Source organism: Balearica regulorum, chromosome 3 (assembly GCF_011004875.1).
Source record: "Balearica regulorum gibbericeps isolate bBalReg1 chromosome 3, bBalReg1.pri, whole genome shotgun sequence".
Classification (NCBI taxonomy): Eukaryota; Metazoa; Chordata; class Aves; order Gruiformes; family Gruidae; genus Balearica; species Balearica regulorum.
In genome coordinates this window covers 55,224,005-55,239,755 of record NC_046186.1, presented here as the reverse complement: position 1 = coordinate 55,239,755, position 15,751 = coordinate 55,224,005, and the positions used below count along the sequence as shown (strand labels likewise).

Sequence of the window (15,751 nt, the reverse complement as noted above, 5' to 3'; positions counted from 1 at the left end):
AGATGTCCCAAATGCCTTCTGCTACAGCACAGAAAATAAGCAAGACTTTCAGATTTTGTCCCTTAAAAAAAAAAAAAAAGGAGTAGCACATCCAGGTTAGCTAGTACATGTTCTTTCACATCGTTGAGCCTTCCTACCCCAAAATGAATATACCCTCTTTTCCAAGAGCATGTTGCAAGACAACACAGAGCTAGGACTTAACAGAAAAAGATTATATCACCATAACTTCTAGAAAAGACAGTAAGAAAGAAATTTGATGAAAAATTAGGGAACCTTTGGGGGCTAAATCAATCTTTGACATACTGGAGCACTGTGCCAGTTTTAGCAAGGGTGCAGATCTCCTTCAATGCATTTCGGGATTAATTTTTATCCTCAATCAGCCAGCAAAATTCAACTCAACATGGAGAGAAGTAGTATTTTATTTAGGAAGTTAATAAATCTCGTGTTAGGCTTATTACTAGAGTCCAGGATGAACAGGCAGGTTTTGTGTTGAAGTTGGTAGGTTTTCATCAGTATGCCATGCTGCCCTACACAGACACCAAAACACCTGAGAATTGTGTTCTTTCTGATTTCTTTACCTCCTTCAGACACCACACAAGATGTGATTGTCAGTTTTTCTTACTGCTGTAGGGCCAAACTCTACAAGCTTTACAAGAAAGCACCACACTGATCTTTATTTTTCTATATGTTGAAGACAATCTTTTTCAAATACTTAAGACTGAAATTTCAGGTTCATTAACTGCAGTTTACATTAGGTTGGAAACAGTTGCTTCTTTGTCCAAGTAAAACTATTTGCTGTAGATTTCTGTACCCTGAAATCTGAATTTCAATCTTTGATGCTTGTCTGGGCTTATGAATCCATATATTAGGCTACCATATCATGGTTAGATCACTGCATTTATAGAGGGCAATTCTGCCTCTGTCAGGAGAGAAACTGATGTTCCATTGCCTAAGCAGTACAGATAGCAGTGCCTCAGGGACACAGAACTGAGATATGGAACAGAAGTTCCCTCCAGTTAAGGAGGATGTGGACACACAGCAAAGGATGTAAGATGCAAAGTAGGCAAAAAAATTTGGATCTGAAGCTGGACAAAAACCTTCTGTCCAGGTTTGTTATTACAGTTTCCAGGTCAACTTTGAGATATAAAAGCTCTAGAAGTACTGTGTTCCTAATTTACTTTACCAGTGCTCAACTTTACCTCTATTAAAAAGGTACAGTCTATTTAAAACTATGTCAGAGGCCGTTCTTATGGCGACAAGCGATTCCAGTGGTAAGAAAACTGAAGAAAGACAATGAAGCTGTCAGCAGAATGGCTTTTCCCATTTTTGGGGTGGAAGGATATGCGTTGATGTGGTCAGTTAAAGCAGTGAAGTATTTCAGAGGCAATCCTAGAATACCTACCAGGCTGAGCTCAATATTAATTTAAAAAGTCGTAACAGTCAAGAGATAATTGTATATAATCAGGCCATGCAAGTAAATGAGGAGGCAGCTTATTTACAGACACTATTCTGTTGGCAAGAAAGAAAGCATTACCAAAATGAAACTAAACAGAGAAGTCAGTGCCAATATTATACATAATTCAACAGCGTCCCAATTACATTGCCCTTTTATGTTTTCTTGAGCTGCAGCGAGAGATGGAAGAGACTCTTCCAGATCGTGCTGTGGCCTTTTTAGCCTCTTACTCTCCTTCACCATGGCTGCTCCTCTCCCTTGCCAGCCTGTATTTACAGTCAAAATTAGAAGCATTTATAAATATCTTTCCTGTTTTTTCATTAAACATTCCAAGTCGCCTGATATTTGCTGGTGTTCGCACTGAAGGGGGAAAACCAGAAGCAAACCAGGGGAATGCCTTGCTCGAGAGGCAGGGGCTGCATGTCAGAACGTGGGTTAAAACTTACGAGGCTTTGTTCTATGTTCATACCACTACGTTGTAATTATCCCCCTACAGCATTAATCTTGGTAGCTAAAAATAACATAACAAGGATATACGTGAAACCAGTTAAAACTGCTCTTCCACTAGAGGGGATGCTGTGCCTCGTGTGATTTTCTCTGCGGCTGGAAGAACCATAAGAGCGTGACACCGGAACAGCAACTCAAAACCCTGCAGGTGGTGACAGTGAAGATGCTGCCACAAAGACATCATTTCCAATCCAATGGTTATTGTCATACTGAACAATCTCAACCGCAGAAATCAAACCTTAACGTAAGATTGTATTTATTTTTATTCAGATGTGTTGCTTTTGTGAGGCATGCTAAACAGGTTAAAGCCATGGGAAAAGAGAACCAGCTCACTTCTGCTCCTCAAAGCTCCTTCAAGCCTGCAGATGTTTAAGCAGAGTCAAATACCTCCACAAGAGCCCGGAGAAGTCAGGGGAGAGGATACAGGCTAGCAACTCCTCCCAGCAGGCAACAAAAAGCAGCTGTGCTATTTCGGTCTCAAAACCCTGAGCTACTTTCCTCAAGAACCCTGAGCATTTGACCCTTGCCTTAGAATATCTTCTCTCTGGGAAGGGCAAGAAGAATTAGCAGCCAAGCTGGGGAGAAGAAAGAAGGGGAAGCTGCAGGTGATGGCGTGAAGGGAACAGCAGCCACACAGGGAACAGAAGAAAAGGGACAACTGACTAGTGCTTCCCAAAAACAGGGCACTAAAAAGACAAAAAATAAAATAGTTTCTCAGCACTGGCCCAGGGACAGATGGAGCAGGTATGATGCTGCAAGGCTCAGTACAAAAGCCATCCTGTGCGAGTGGTGCGGGGTCATGGCCGGTGGCAGCAGCTCCTACAGTGCACTGTGGTGGCTGTAGCCCACAGGTGATGGGGATCCAGGGCTTTCAGCAGGGAATACTCGGGGATGGGCCACTTTCTCATGAGACACTTCTCTCTTCCCACCCCACCAGCCCCGCTGTTCCCAGGCACAGCTCAGCTTCGGCAGGTGGGAGGCCGCAGGAGCAAGCAGCTGCCAGCTCACCGACACCACACCGGGGTATTGCTTTATCTTACAGTACGAGTTGATTTTCCCCTCTCTCTTTCCCTTACACCTTTCTAAAACTACGCCAGGGATCTGTCAGCTCCACCACATTCAACAAGCAAGCCCCTCACAACGTAGCTTGCTTGGTAAGAGATGCAAGCAAGGTCTTCCTCCCCAGACACACGGGTTTGAAGGAGCCCATGCACCAACACCAGGCCCCAAGACCACCAGGACATGCCAGGGCACATTGCTTGGCCTTTGCAGCTTCCCATCTTCTAAGTCCAACCTCCTTGTCTGGGCAGCTTTCAACCAGAGCGAGCTTACAGTGACGGTCCTGCTGGCTGTGAAAGAGGCTGGGAGTTACCAGGCTGGAGAGGACAGGATGGCATCTGCTGCTCTCAAGTGAGTTTCTTCTTTGCTTCTGCTGGCAGCGCAAGAAGCTGTTATGCGTCATTCCCCCAGGTTTCAAGACATCGTAACTGAAGAGAGCTGCCCCAGCTTTCTGCTATCACGTTAGGACATTTCCTGGCTTCTATCAGCTTCTCTATAGGCAGTGCCACTGGGACCTGGAGGAGTTTCACCCAAGAGAAGCCCTGAGGACCTTACCCACCATTTCCACAGAAGTGAGTCCGGGCACTGCAACAGATGAGAAGGATGAAAGAAAGTTTTCAGGACTTCTGCAAGAATACAGGATGACTGCTGAATATGATAACCACACAACATCAGAACCTGTATAATTACACTGACGTGTTCAAGACAAGCACTACTCACATACACAGAACTGTCTGGAACATTTTCAGAGAAGCAAAAATACCATCATAGCTTTATATTGCATTAAAGGAGGAGGAGGGGGGGAGAAAACCTTGTACTGGAAAAAAGAAATACTGGCTTCAACAGAGTTTCTTGGGAAAAACAGAGCAAGAGGTTACAGTCTGGTAGTTCTGGCAGCAGCATGGATGTGGGCATACCCAAGTTCAAATTCCTATTCTGCTGGATGATCAGAATCATCCTAGATGAAGAGCCACTACAAGTGTGGCAGGAGCTGAACCCACTCTCTCTCCCATCCCCTGCAAGCCCTCTTGATCCAGATGCCAAGAGGGGACTCTGACTGTCAAAGGGAAGACAAGGCCAGAGGATGTTACGTTCTCCAACACGTACCTCCAGAACTATTAGCAAGAACAGGTACTACCCCAAAATCGCCATCTGCCTCAGGGCCTTTCACGTGCCTCTGCTGACCAGGAACAATGCAGACCTGGGAAAGGGATTTCCACAGGCTCCATGGAAAGGAAGGAAGGAAGAGAGGAGAATGCTCTTTATTTAACTGGTTCTTATTCTCCCACACAGGAAAGCTGATCCTGGGGGATACAAACTGAACAAACAAGACCTTAGCCTGCATTCCCTGAACAACAATCAGGCACACTTTCGGTTTAAAACTCTTTTATAAGGTGGATTGGTAATGGCTGCAAAGCCATACATTGTACGGTGGGTCCATGCTGATTACTTGTCCTCTGACTGCTCCAGCTTGACCAGTCCTGAAGGATCTACTGATTTGCCATACATAAGATGAAACATGACTATTTCTTCAGTCATAGCATAATTATTAGCAGTAGTACCTGATGCTCCTCAAGTATTGAAATATCAAAAACAGAGCAAGCCAATGGTATGTTCCTGCAGTCCTGTAAATTGTATATTCCTGCATCTGTGAATAGTGGGACTAAACTCATCCCCCAAAACATGGATATATAGCATGCACTGAGCGTGCACAACTATTAATGATACTGATAATCAAAGTTACCTAATCTGTTTTACGACAACATTTGGACTCCAATCTGGCATACCAAAGAACGCCAACATCTTACCCGCTATCTCCAGTAAAGCAATCGCAAGTTTCCACGCACATATGTTGTGCATATGCATGTGCACGTATCAAGGTGACATTCATTAAAAAAAAAGAGACTGTGCTGAATCGTACCTATCCCTTTGTTTAAGGCTAAGGGAGAAGAATACAGTTGATAACATCCCTTTAAACTTGGTTCCCCTCATGGTGTTTGTTTCTGGTGGTGGGTTGGTTGGTTGGTTGGTTTTTTCTGAGAAGCAATATTAAACGTAAGACAGACTTCAATGCCTCCAAGAAAAAAAAAACTCTCAAACTTCTGGACAGATTTTCCAACCATTCTAATAATGTACTGAGGAAATTAAGACTGCCTTTCAAAGGAATGAGGCTTTAACCTACAGGAAGACTTTTAAGAAGAATTTGTGTTCACAACTGTTCAGGTTTCTAGAGTAATGACATAGAAAACATCTCCTATTTCTCCCCCATTACCTGTGCAAACAGACCGATACAGAGTAGTCTTGCTGTAGCTGGTTTTCATTTCCATCATGGTTCCATAAATAGATACGAGCAGCACAGTAATTCCCAGTTGTTCTTTTTACAGCGCAAAGAAAAGCCAAACACGTACACATTAATTGCCTGATGTAAAGCTTTTGACAATAAATAAATAAAATAAAAAAATCCATGCACACCTCAGAGACTGTACTTGTTACGCTTCCCAGGCATGCACGATCTGCTGGTGGCAGGAAGACTACACGCACAGAGCTGGAATCCACCACGTCCCCCGCAGTTATTCTTTACAAAAGTTCCCTGTGTCTCAGGAAGCCCAGGAAGGTGAAAGCCAGTCCAACGGCATATAGCAAGTTACTCTGGCTTTTCTTAAAAGTAGGGAAAAAAACCCCAACCAAACCCTCCATCCCATCTTTTGGGGTAAAATCAAATAGAAAGGTGCCCAAGAAGCAGCTTTAACTGGTGTTCTGGGCAATTTACAGGGATTTGTAGTCGACACCAGCCCTTAAAAGCGGCGATTAATTGCTATGGTAACCAGGGCATCCCACCGCCCGCACTCGGGCTGGGATACAGGGACTGCAGTGTGCCCGCTTTACCCACAGATGCATCTCAAAAGGGTGACGGGCTCCTCGAGGGGCCGCATTGTTTGGGCGCAATTAATCCTTTATAATAGACCCTCTTCACTGGGGATGGGGGACTCTGCCCACACTCCCCCCGTCCTTCGCAGGAAATCTTGCGGCCGTGGTGCTGCTGTGGCTTCGGAGGGAGGCTGCATGTAGCAGGGGGAGGAGGAAAGGGGAAATGTTGGACATGCAGGGAAAACAGAACGGGCGTACCATGTATTTTGGGATCCAGGCAGGAATTCATCTTAAGAACCAACGTACCGCTTTTTCCTTTGCTGCTATTGTATTTTCTTCACTCATTTCATGGGTCTTTCATAAAAAAAGAGATGTCCCTCCCTCTTTCAATAGATCACCATCGGTGCGTTTTTAAGAACAGCCTATGCTATATCCACACAGACAAACTAGTTCATTGCAAACCACACGGTAATCTCTGCCTATCTGAAATCAGAGCAGAGCTATAATCATTAGGAACACCCAAAAGGCAAAGAAACAGGTTCTTCCTTCCTCTCCGACTTCCGTGCCACAGTAGCATACTTAGACACAGAGAGATAAAATGAGATGGAGATTTTTGCTATGTTGCATCCGTCCATTCCCAACTGGCAGAATTTACCTGGAAGCTTCTTCCCTGGCTTTTTGCTCACTCATTTTGGTATCAAACCATGAAGTGCTGTAGCACTGTTGGGGTTTTTTTAGTTTTGTTTTTTTTCTTAAAAATCAACAAAGCCTGAACTACTAATAGAGACCTTCCCAGTCTGAACATGATCGCTTGACTTGCCCACGGTACATGTGGGATTACTGTGTGAATTTTTTTGCCCTTCATCAATCGGGTATCAACCTGGATTGTATTTATTTACAATCTGTTGAAGCTTTAACTGAGAGCAGGAGTGGAACAATACTAATTGTTTCAGCTTCTCCAGAACAAGATCAGCCCCAGCAAACAATCCAAGTTTGTGTTGGACAGTAATCCGGGGGGATTGAGGGGAACCAGAGAAACTCCTGCATTAGGGCATAATCCAAAAAGAAAGGAAAACACCACAGCTGTCCCATGGCCAAATTTGCTGTCAGTACTGTCACCAAAAAAATACTGATGTTAACACCCAGATCTGTAAGCAATGATATATTCAGTTCTTCATATGGACAGAAACACAAATCTCTGACCTGAGCCACAGAAGTGAAAGCTATCAAAAATCCACTTCAGGGATCCAAAAGTGGTCATCCACCACCACTCAAAAATAACCGACCAAGAAACTCAAGCACAACCTCGTATTTGCTAAAACTACTATTTGGACAAACTACAATGTCTTTTTTTTTTTTTTTTTTTTAAAGAAAAATCGCAACCCAAAGAGGCTTTAGGCCCTGATCTGGAATTTCTATTATCACTTCCATCTCTTTTCAATAGGATCACAATGAAGAACTGAACAATGGGAAATGTTCTCTGTCTGGATTTGTTCATCCTTTATTTGTCTTCAGGAACAATACAAAACTCTACTGCTTTATGCTTATGTCGAAGACACTAGAACACCCGTTTTCCTCCTTACCTCTGTCTGCTTGTGCTTTTGGTGTTCCAAATACAACAGCTTTACCTGCTGCAGGAGAGGAGAAGGTGTAGTGAAGCAATATAGATGGACTGTGCAGCACCTCTCCGCAACAGTACAGGCAAGGGACAGTATAACAGCATGCGAGGATGACACAGGATCGCTGTGGGAAGCAGGACTAACAAAGAAACACGTCCAGAAAACTCCCTATGTCAGTGCGATCTGCCTACCCAGAAAGAGCCCTGGTGTGACCACTCCCAAGGTGATCAAAATGGTGGATGCTTTGGTCTTAAGAAATTATTTTGGTAACTGAAGCCACAGTCTGGCCCAGCAAGATCATGGAGCAGATCCTCCTCCTGGAAACTATGCTCAGGCACATAGAAAATAAGGAGGTGATTGGTGACAGCCAACATGGCTTCACTAAAGGCAAATCATGTCTGACAAATTTGGTGGCCTTCTACGATGGGGTTACAGTGTTGGTGGATAAGGAAAGAGCAACTGATGTCATCTACCTAGACTTGTGCAAAGCATTTGATGCTGTCCCACATGACGTTCTTGTCTCTAAGTTGGAGAGACATGGATTTGATGGATGGACCACTCGGTGGATAAGGAATTGGCTGGATGGTCGCACTCAAAAAGTTGTGGTCAATGGCTCGATGTCCAAGTGGAGAACGGTGACGAGTGGCATTTCTCAGGGATCGGTACTGGGACTGGCGCTGTTTAACCTCTTTGTCAAAGACATGGACAGTGGGATTGAGTGCACCCTCAGCAAGCTGGCTGATGACACCAAGCTGTGTGGTACAGTCAACACACTGGAGCTTTAATGGCCTTAATGGTAACAGCTTTAAACTGGAAGAGGGTAAATTTAGATTAGCTATCAGGAAGAAATTCTTTACTGTTAGAGTGGTGAGGCACTGGAACAGGTTGCCCAGAGAGGTTGTAGATGCCCCATCCTTGGAAGTGTTCAAGGCCAGGTTGGATGAGGCTTTGGGCAATGTGGTCTAGTGGAGGGTGTCCCTCCTCATGGCAGGGGGGTTGGAACTAGATGATCTTTAAGGTCCCTTCCAACCCAAACCATTCTATGGGATTGCTGGCATGGCTTCTGGGAAAGTAAGTGCATGGCTGCTGGCTCTAGGGAGAAACAGAAAAGAAAAAGAGAGGCCAGAGAGTGTCAATAGGCCTCCCAGGTCACATCAACCAAATAAAAACAGCTATTCACAGGGTACTGTATACAGAAAGGCTGTAATACAGTGCATACCGTCACAGATGCACATAGCCACAGATCAATTGCTATTTTTCTAATCAGCAGAGAAGTTACTGCACACCCTGCCAGGAGACAGAAGTGAATCATAAAGCCCACAGTGGCACTGCCACAAACTAGATATAATGATTTTAGACCTGCTGAATACATACCTCTATTTCAGTTACTGTGGAAAAAGCAGCATAGGAGATAAGGCTCCTATTCCATCTTCTAGCAACAGGGAAATGCATAGTATGCTTACATTAAGGTTTTTTGCACAAATTCCCATCCTCACTGAACTCAGCCCTATCTAAAGATAAAGAAATAACAGGTATAACAAGGAGGACTGTTGTCCATTTAGGGCTGCATCACACCTACACCAGCACACCACACAACAACAAGTACTTACAGGCCCAACAGCACTTTTTTCTTTTTCTTTTTTTTTTTTCTCTCCCCTAGCTCTATCCAGACTCTTGTTCCTCTCTAGGTACAATCATATCACTTCTCCCCTATTTGAGTGAAGAATTGGATACAGCTGACTGTTTATCTACTGGTCTCAGCTGGGGTCATCACCACTCTTCTGAGGAACATCAGCACTAGGGTTTGTAACAAGGGAGAAGGCAGGACAGCATGAGCAGCAGGAAGTTAGGCACCCTGGCAACATGCAGCTAGTTCAGGCATGGTATTACAATACAGATGAGCCAAATAAAAAGCTTGTGACCATAGAAAGAGATAGTTTCCCTTCCTTCTTCCCAATTTCTTCTACTTCCAATCCCTGTTTTCCTCATCTCGTCTGTCCCTGCTCCTCCCTGTTCTGCTTACAGACTCCCTCCTTTCCCCAGTCCAGGCTCTAGTCTAATCAAAAGTTAGCTAAAGACCCAGCAACAACAACCTTTTTCAGCCAGGTTAATTCTCTGCTATTTTAGTGAGCTGACTGTGAGATGTGACAGGAACCAGATCTGGCTTAGCAAAAGTAGAAGGAGCAATGTGGCCAGGGGCAGAAAAGAGACAGAAGTGAGACCTCCTTTTGGCAGTTTGTGAAACTGATTTAAGAACAAACTCATTCCTCAGCCTCAGCTCACATTTATCTTACCCAGTTCTGTGAAATGGCTGAGAGGGTGAATCTTCACATCTGGTAACTCACTACTCTCTCCTAACAACTTCTAGGTATTTGTTCAGGAGTCGCTGATTAGGAAGTGGTTTCTCCCCACAGCCACCACCTCTTTTTTTTTTTTTTTTTACAGTCTCCTATTAAACTAAATCAATATGTGTGTGTCCACGTGCATTGTTCACATAGTGCCATATATTCACGTTGTAAGTATCCCAAATAATAGAGTCAAGATGCAAATCTCAAAAATTATTACAGGCTCATCTCTAGCACATCTTTAGCTCTTTCCCCCTCATTAGCAGATTTTCACACACAGTGTAGTGAGCTTCAACCAGGATCAGCTCTTCACCAAATGATCTCTCTTACGCTGCCATACACACGTCTCCAATGAAATCAGCATAACATGTCTTAGGAGGCCCGGAGGAAGGTTAGCTCACTAACACAACTTCAAACCCCTGTGATGGCAACATCTTCTGTGTTTGGGTAACACAGTTTGTGGCGTGATCTCCAATATCAGGAGAGCTTCAGCAGCCCCAGACCCACTCTCTCTCTCCAGACACTTGTACCAGCCTCTTCACTGTACTAGTCTATGTGTTTGTAGCCACATGATAAACTACACTGGAGAGAAGATCCATCTGGAAATACCAACCAACAACAACAGAAGCTTTCTTCCCATCTGGATGAAGCCACAACCTGGCCTCCATGCCACTGCGCAAACAGCTCCACCGGCACAACGAAGGGGGAAGAGGCTGGGGATGGGGACAGGAGTAAGAACAAGCAGCTGGGAGGGGAGCAAGAAGCTCTTTTGCCCACTGCCAGAGCCCCCCTCTGCAGCCCCAGCCTCATCCAATGCTGTTTTCAATGCCAGGCTGCTTGTCGTGGTTTAACCCCAGCCAGCAATTAAACACCACGCAGCCACTCACTCCTTCCATGCCTCCAGTGGGATGGGGAAGAGAATCAGAGAAAAAGTGAAGCTCATGGGTTGAGATACAAACAGTTTAATAGGACAGACAAGGAAGAGAATAATAATAACGATGAAAGAATATACAAAACAAGTGATGCACAGCACAATTGCTCACAACCTGCTAACCAATGCTCAGCTAGTTCCTGAGCTGTGGTACCCTCCCCCGGTCAACTCCCCCAGTTTATATACTGAGCATGATGTCACATGGTAGGGAATATACTGTTGGCCAGTTTGGGTCAGCTGTCCTGACTCTGCCCCTTCCCAGCTTCTTGTGCACCTCCTCACTGGCAAAGCATGGGAAGCTGAAAAGTCCCTGACTTAGTATAAATGTTATTTAGCAACAAAGTATCAGTGTGTTGTCAACATTATCCTCATCCTGAGGATAATTCACCTGAGCCACTTCAGTCTGAGCAGCCTGATCCACCAGCTGGTTGTTTTGATGTTCCTCAGTGGCCCAACTCTTGGGTACGTGGGCATCTATGTGACGTACCTTTACAACCAGCTGCTCTAGCTGGGCCGTAATATCTTGCCATAATTTGGCAGCCCAGATGGGTTTGCCTCTGCCCTGCCAGTTGCTCCGCTTCCACTGCTGTAACCACCCCCACAGGGCATCGGCCACCATCCATGAGTCAGTATGCAGGTAGAGCACTGGCCATTTTTCTCATTCAGCAATGTCTAAAGCCAGCTGGATGGCTTTCACCTCTGCAAACTGGCTCGATTCACCTTGTCTTTCACCAGTTTCTGTGATTTGTTGTATAGGACTCCATACCGCAGCCTTCCACCTCTGATGCTTTCCCACAATGCGACAGGACCCATCAGTGAACAGGGCATATGGCTTCTCATTTTCTGGTACTTTTTTATACAGTGGGACCTCTTCAGCACATGTCACCTCCTCCTCTGTTGACATTCCAAAATCTTTGCCTTCTGGCCAGTCCATGATCACTTCCAGAATTCCTGGGCAACTGGGGTTTCCTATTGAAGCTCGCTGTGTGATCAGTGCAACCCACTTACTCCACGTAGCATCGGTTGCATGATGTGTAGAGGGGACCCACCCTTTGAACATCCAACCCAGCACCAGCAGTCGGGGTGCCAGGAGGAGCTGTGCTTCAGTACCAATCACTTCTGAAGCAGCTCGAACCCCTTCATGTGCTGCCAATATCTCCTTTTCAGTTGGAGTGTAGCGGCCTTGGATCCTCTGTATCCCCGACTCCAAAACTCCAGGGGCTGACCTCGAGTCTCCCCTGGTGCTTTCTGCCGGAGATTCCAGGTAGGTCCATTCTCCCTGGCTGTGATGTAGAGCACATTTTTTACATCTGGTCCTGCCCAAACTGGCCCAAGGGCTACTGCATGAACTATTTCCTGTTTAATTTGTTCAAAGGCTTGTCATTGCTCAGGCCCTATTTGAAATTTGTTCTTCTTCTGGGTCACCTGATAGAGAGGATTTACAATTAGACTGTAATTTGGAATATGCATCCTCCAAAAACCCACAACACCTCCTTTTTGCTAGTCGGTGGAGACATAGCTGTTATTCTGTTGATCACATCCATTGGGATCTGATGACACCCATTTTGACATTTTATTCCTAAAAAACTGGATCTCCTGTGCAGGTCCCTTGACCTTACTACATTTTATGGCAAAATCAGCTTTCAGAAGGATTTGAACTATTTTATTCCCTTTCTCAGAAACTACTTCTGCTGTGTTGCCCCATATGATGATGCCATCACTGTATTGCAGGTGCTCCAGAGCTTCACCCTCACCCAGTGCGGTCTGGATCAGCCCACGACAAATGGTGGGGCTGTGTTTCCACCCCTGGGGCAGTCGATTCCAGGTGTACCGGACGCCCCTCCAAGTGAAAGCAAACTGTGGCCTGCACTCTGCTGTCAAAGGGATCGAGAAAAACACATTTGTGATTATTAGTTGTGGCATACCGCTTGGCTGCCTTTGACTGCTGTTCATATTGAAGTTCTAGCATGTCTGGCAGGGCAGTGCTCCTGGATGGCGTGACTTCATTCAGACCACGATAGTCTACCATCAGCCTCCACTCTCTATTGGACTTCTGCACTGGCCATATGGGACTGTTAAAAGGTGAGTGCGTTCTGCTGATCGCTCCCTGGCTCTCCAGTTGATGACTCAGCTTACGGATGGGAATCAGGGAGTCTCGGTTGGTGAGATATTGCCTCTGGTACACAGTTGTGGTAGCGACTGTTCTTCGACCCTCAGCAACCCCACAACAGAAAGATCCAATGAGAGACCAGGCAAGGTAGACAATGGTTCAATTTCCTCTGTCTCCAAGGCAGGATGCCAAAAGCCCATCAATACCCTTTTGGGTCCTTAAAAATACCCTCTCCTGAGGCAGACTATGCCCAGGATGCATGGAGCCTCTGGGCCAGTCACAATGGGGTGCTTTTGCCACTCATTCCCAGTTAGACTTCAGCCTCTAGTACAGTTAGCTGTTGGGATCCCCCTGTCACTCCAGAAACAGAGATGGCTTCTGCCCCTTCATAGCTGGATGGCATTAGGGTACACTGTGCAATGGTGTCCACTAGGGTCGTGTAGTCTTGTGGATCTGATGTGCCAGGCCATTGAATCCACACAGTCCAGTAAACCCAGTTGTCCCTTTCCTTCACCTGGCTGGAGGCAAGGCCCCTAATCCTGCTCATTGTATTCATTACTCACTTCTTGTAAAAATGACCTTCAAGAGGATCATACATATGATCAGCCCTTCTATTCTGTCTGGGGAACTGCCGGCTGGAAACGGGAGCGGCATTTTTCCTGGAACAATCTCATTTTGTGATTGTTTTTCCTTGCAACTCATGTTCCTCTGCCTCTGAGGTTGAGGTAGATTTTCCAATTACTAGTAATAAAATTAACTCCATCTCAGCTGAAACCAGGACACCACTGCAGGTGCTCTCGGGACACCTCCCCTTGTATTCTGACAGTAGGTACCTCAGGAGAGTTAGACGCCTTTGAAAAGATGCCACCCCCTTGTCTCCCAAAGCCCACACAAACTGCATACATTAGTCATTTTGTTTCCTGGCAAACGTTTGCCCATAAAGTTTCACAGAAGCACTACAGTAACTGCAGACCAGATGCTTCTGAGTACTACACTGTATTTTATAGCACTGTATAGCATTTTACAAGCATTAACTAATCAACAGCCCTTCCAGGTAGTTAAGTTTAATTATCCCAATTTTACAGGTGCTGAACCAGACCCAGAGAGGTTGAGAGATTTGCCCAAGGCCGAAAAAACAATTGGTGTCCAATCCGAGACTGTAAATCAGGAGCTACTTTATGTAACTTCTTCCTGAGCCTCTCCCTGCAGCAGCAGATGACTTCCCTTCACCTGCTGCTGCTGTACCAGCTTCTCCTGGAAAAAAAACCCAAACAGGCAAAAGATCACCACTCCCTGTCCTTCACTGCAACAGGTTGGTCAAGCTGCTTTTTGTCCACCAGCTCTCCTTAGTCAAGCACAGTCAAGATAATACAAATCATCATGCTCTGGCTTTGGTCCCAAACTCCGCAAATGAATCAGGCAGGCAGTATTCACAGGGCATCTCCCCATCTTTCTAACTCTGATGCCTATTTCTGCATCATAATTATACATGACAGTGGGTTTTTTCCCCTCAGTTTCCCCTTATCATGGGATTGTTCTTTTTGTGTGCACTATTATTTACCAGGCTTGAGCTTTTAATACTCAGCAACTGCAGTGGTGCACAAGTGGCAGCTACAGTAGGAACAGTAAGTCCAGACCAAAAAGCAGTGAGATGAGCAGTATACTGAGTGGATACAGCAACTTCTACTAAAAAACAACAAAGAAAGACTGGCTGGAGAAGAGTTAGTTTTAAGAAGCTTCACCTTACAGACCCACTGGATGAAACACTATCTCTGTGCACTTGCAGCTGCTGCAGATTTCTCCACAGAAACGTTTGGTGAACTGCTTTGGATTGGACTAGATTTAAAGGCTGGGCTGAGGTCAACTGGTGTCTGTAATTCTCTTCCCAAGAGTTACAGACTATACCATCCAAAGGAAGGAAGGATGGTATATCCAAGCACCACTGGTGCTGCGATGGCAACAGAAATGCCAGTGTTAGGACTGCCTGAAGACTGATCTCTCCCTACTGTCAGTGCTCTCTACCAGTCTTGAACTGGCAGCGTGGACAGAGGTGACCAAATAGCTTTCTTTCCCCATACTTGATCTGGCCCCTGCCTCTCTCACTTCCCACCATGAGCCTTCAGCAGGTCCTGTCTGATGCTCATCCTCTGGAAGCAAGTGAACAAGCCCCACATCAGTTACCCATTCTGGCTGGTCTTTGCTACTGCTCCTCAGATAAGCATTGCTGCTTCTGGAAGATAAATGCACGCATGGCTGCTGCTCAAAGAAAAGCATGCAAATACACTCCATTTGGCAGGCAATTTAGTTGTAAGTCACATTTGTACCTTTGTTCCCTCTCCCACTTTGGGTCTGCCACGCAGAACGGCAGCCAAAACACATCTCAAAGATTAGGTCTGGTCTCAGAACCCTAATCTTGCAAACACCTAGGTTGTCAACTAATGGCAACAACTACAGTGTGGTCATGACTCATTTGATGCCTGATGAATGGCATTTTGCTAAAACAGAGCCCACATACCCGGAAAAAAAAAGTCATTAAAGGACAAAGAAGAAAGACAAATTTAAAATTGTCAGAGTGTATGCTTCAAAATAAATTGCAGCTAAATACCCTCAAGTGTAACAGTATTTTGGATGTTAGTAAGACCATTCATAAATGAGAAAAGAAATTGGTATTGATTCTGCAGGCTCATGTCTCAATACATCTATAGGTTGTAAAAGTGTAGGAATAAATCTAATAAATTAATCTAGCTGAGTAATAATAAGTTCCATTAACACAGTAATACCTACCAAATCAATATGTATGAACAATTTCAGACATCAAATGTAACAGAAATTCTTATACGAGTTAGAATGTGCTAGAAT

At 45.1% G+C, this 15,751-nt stretch overlaps 2 protein-coding genes across 2 annotated transcripts in view; both read right to left on the bottom strand.

The window, feature by feature from the left end:
* NUS1 (NUS1 dehydrodolichyl diphosphate synthase subunit) overlaps window positions 1-15,751 on the bottom strand; it is a 255,199-nt gene that overhangs the window by 150,805 nt on the left and 88,643 nt on the right. The window lies entirely within an intron of this gene.
* Window positions 1-15,751, bottom strand: part of SLC35F1 (solute carrier family 35 member F1) — a 259,717-nt gene that overhangs the window by 232,002 nt on the left and 11,964 nt on the right. The gene's annotated exons all lie outside the window — the stretch shown is intronic.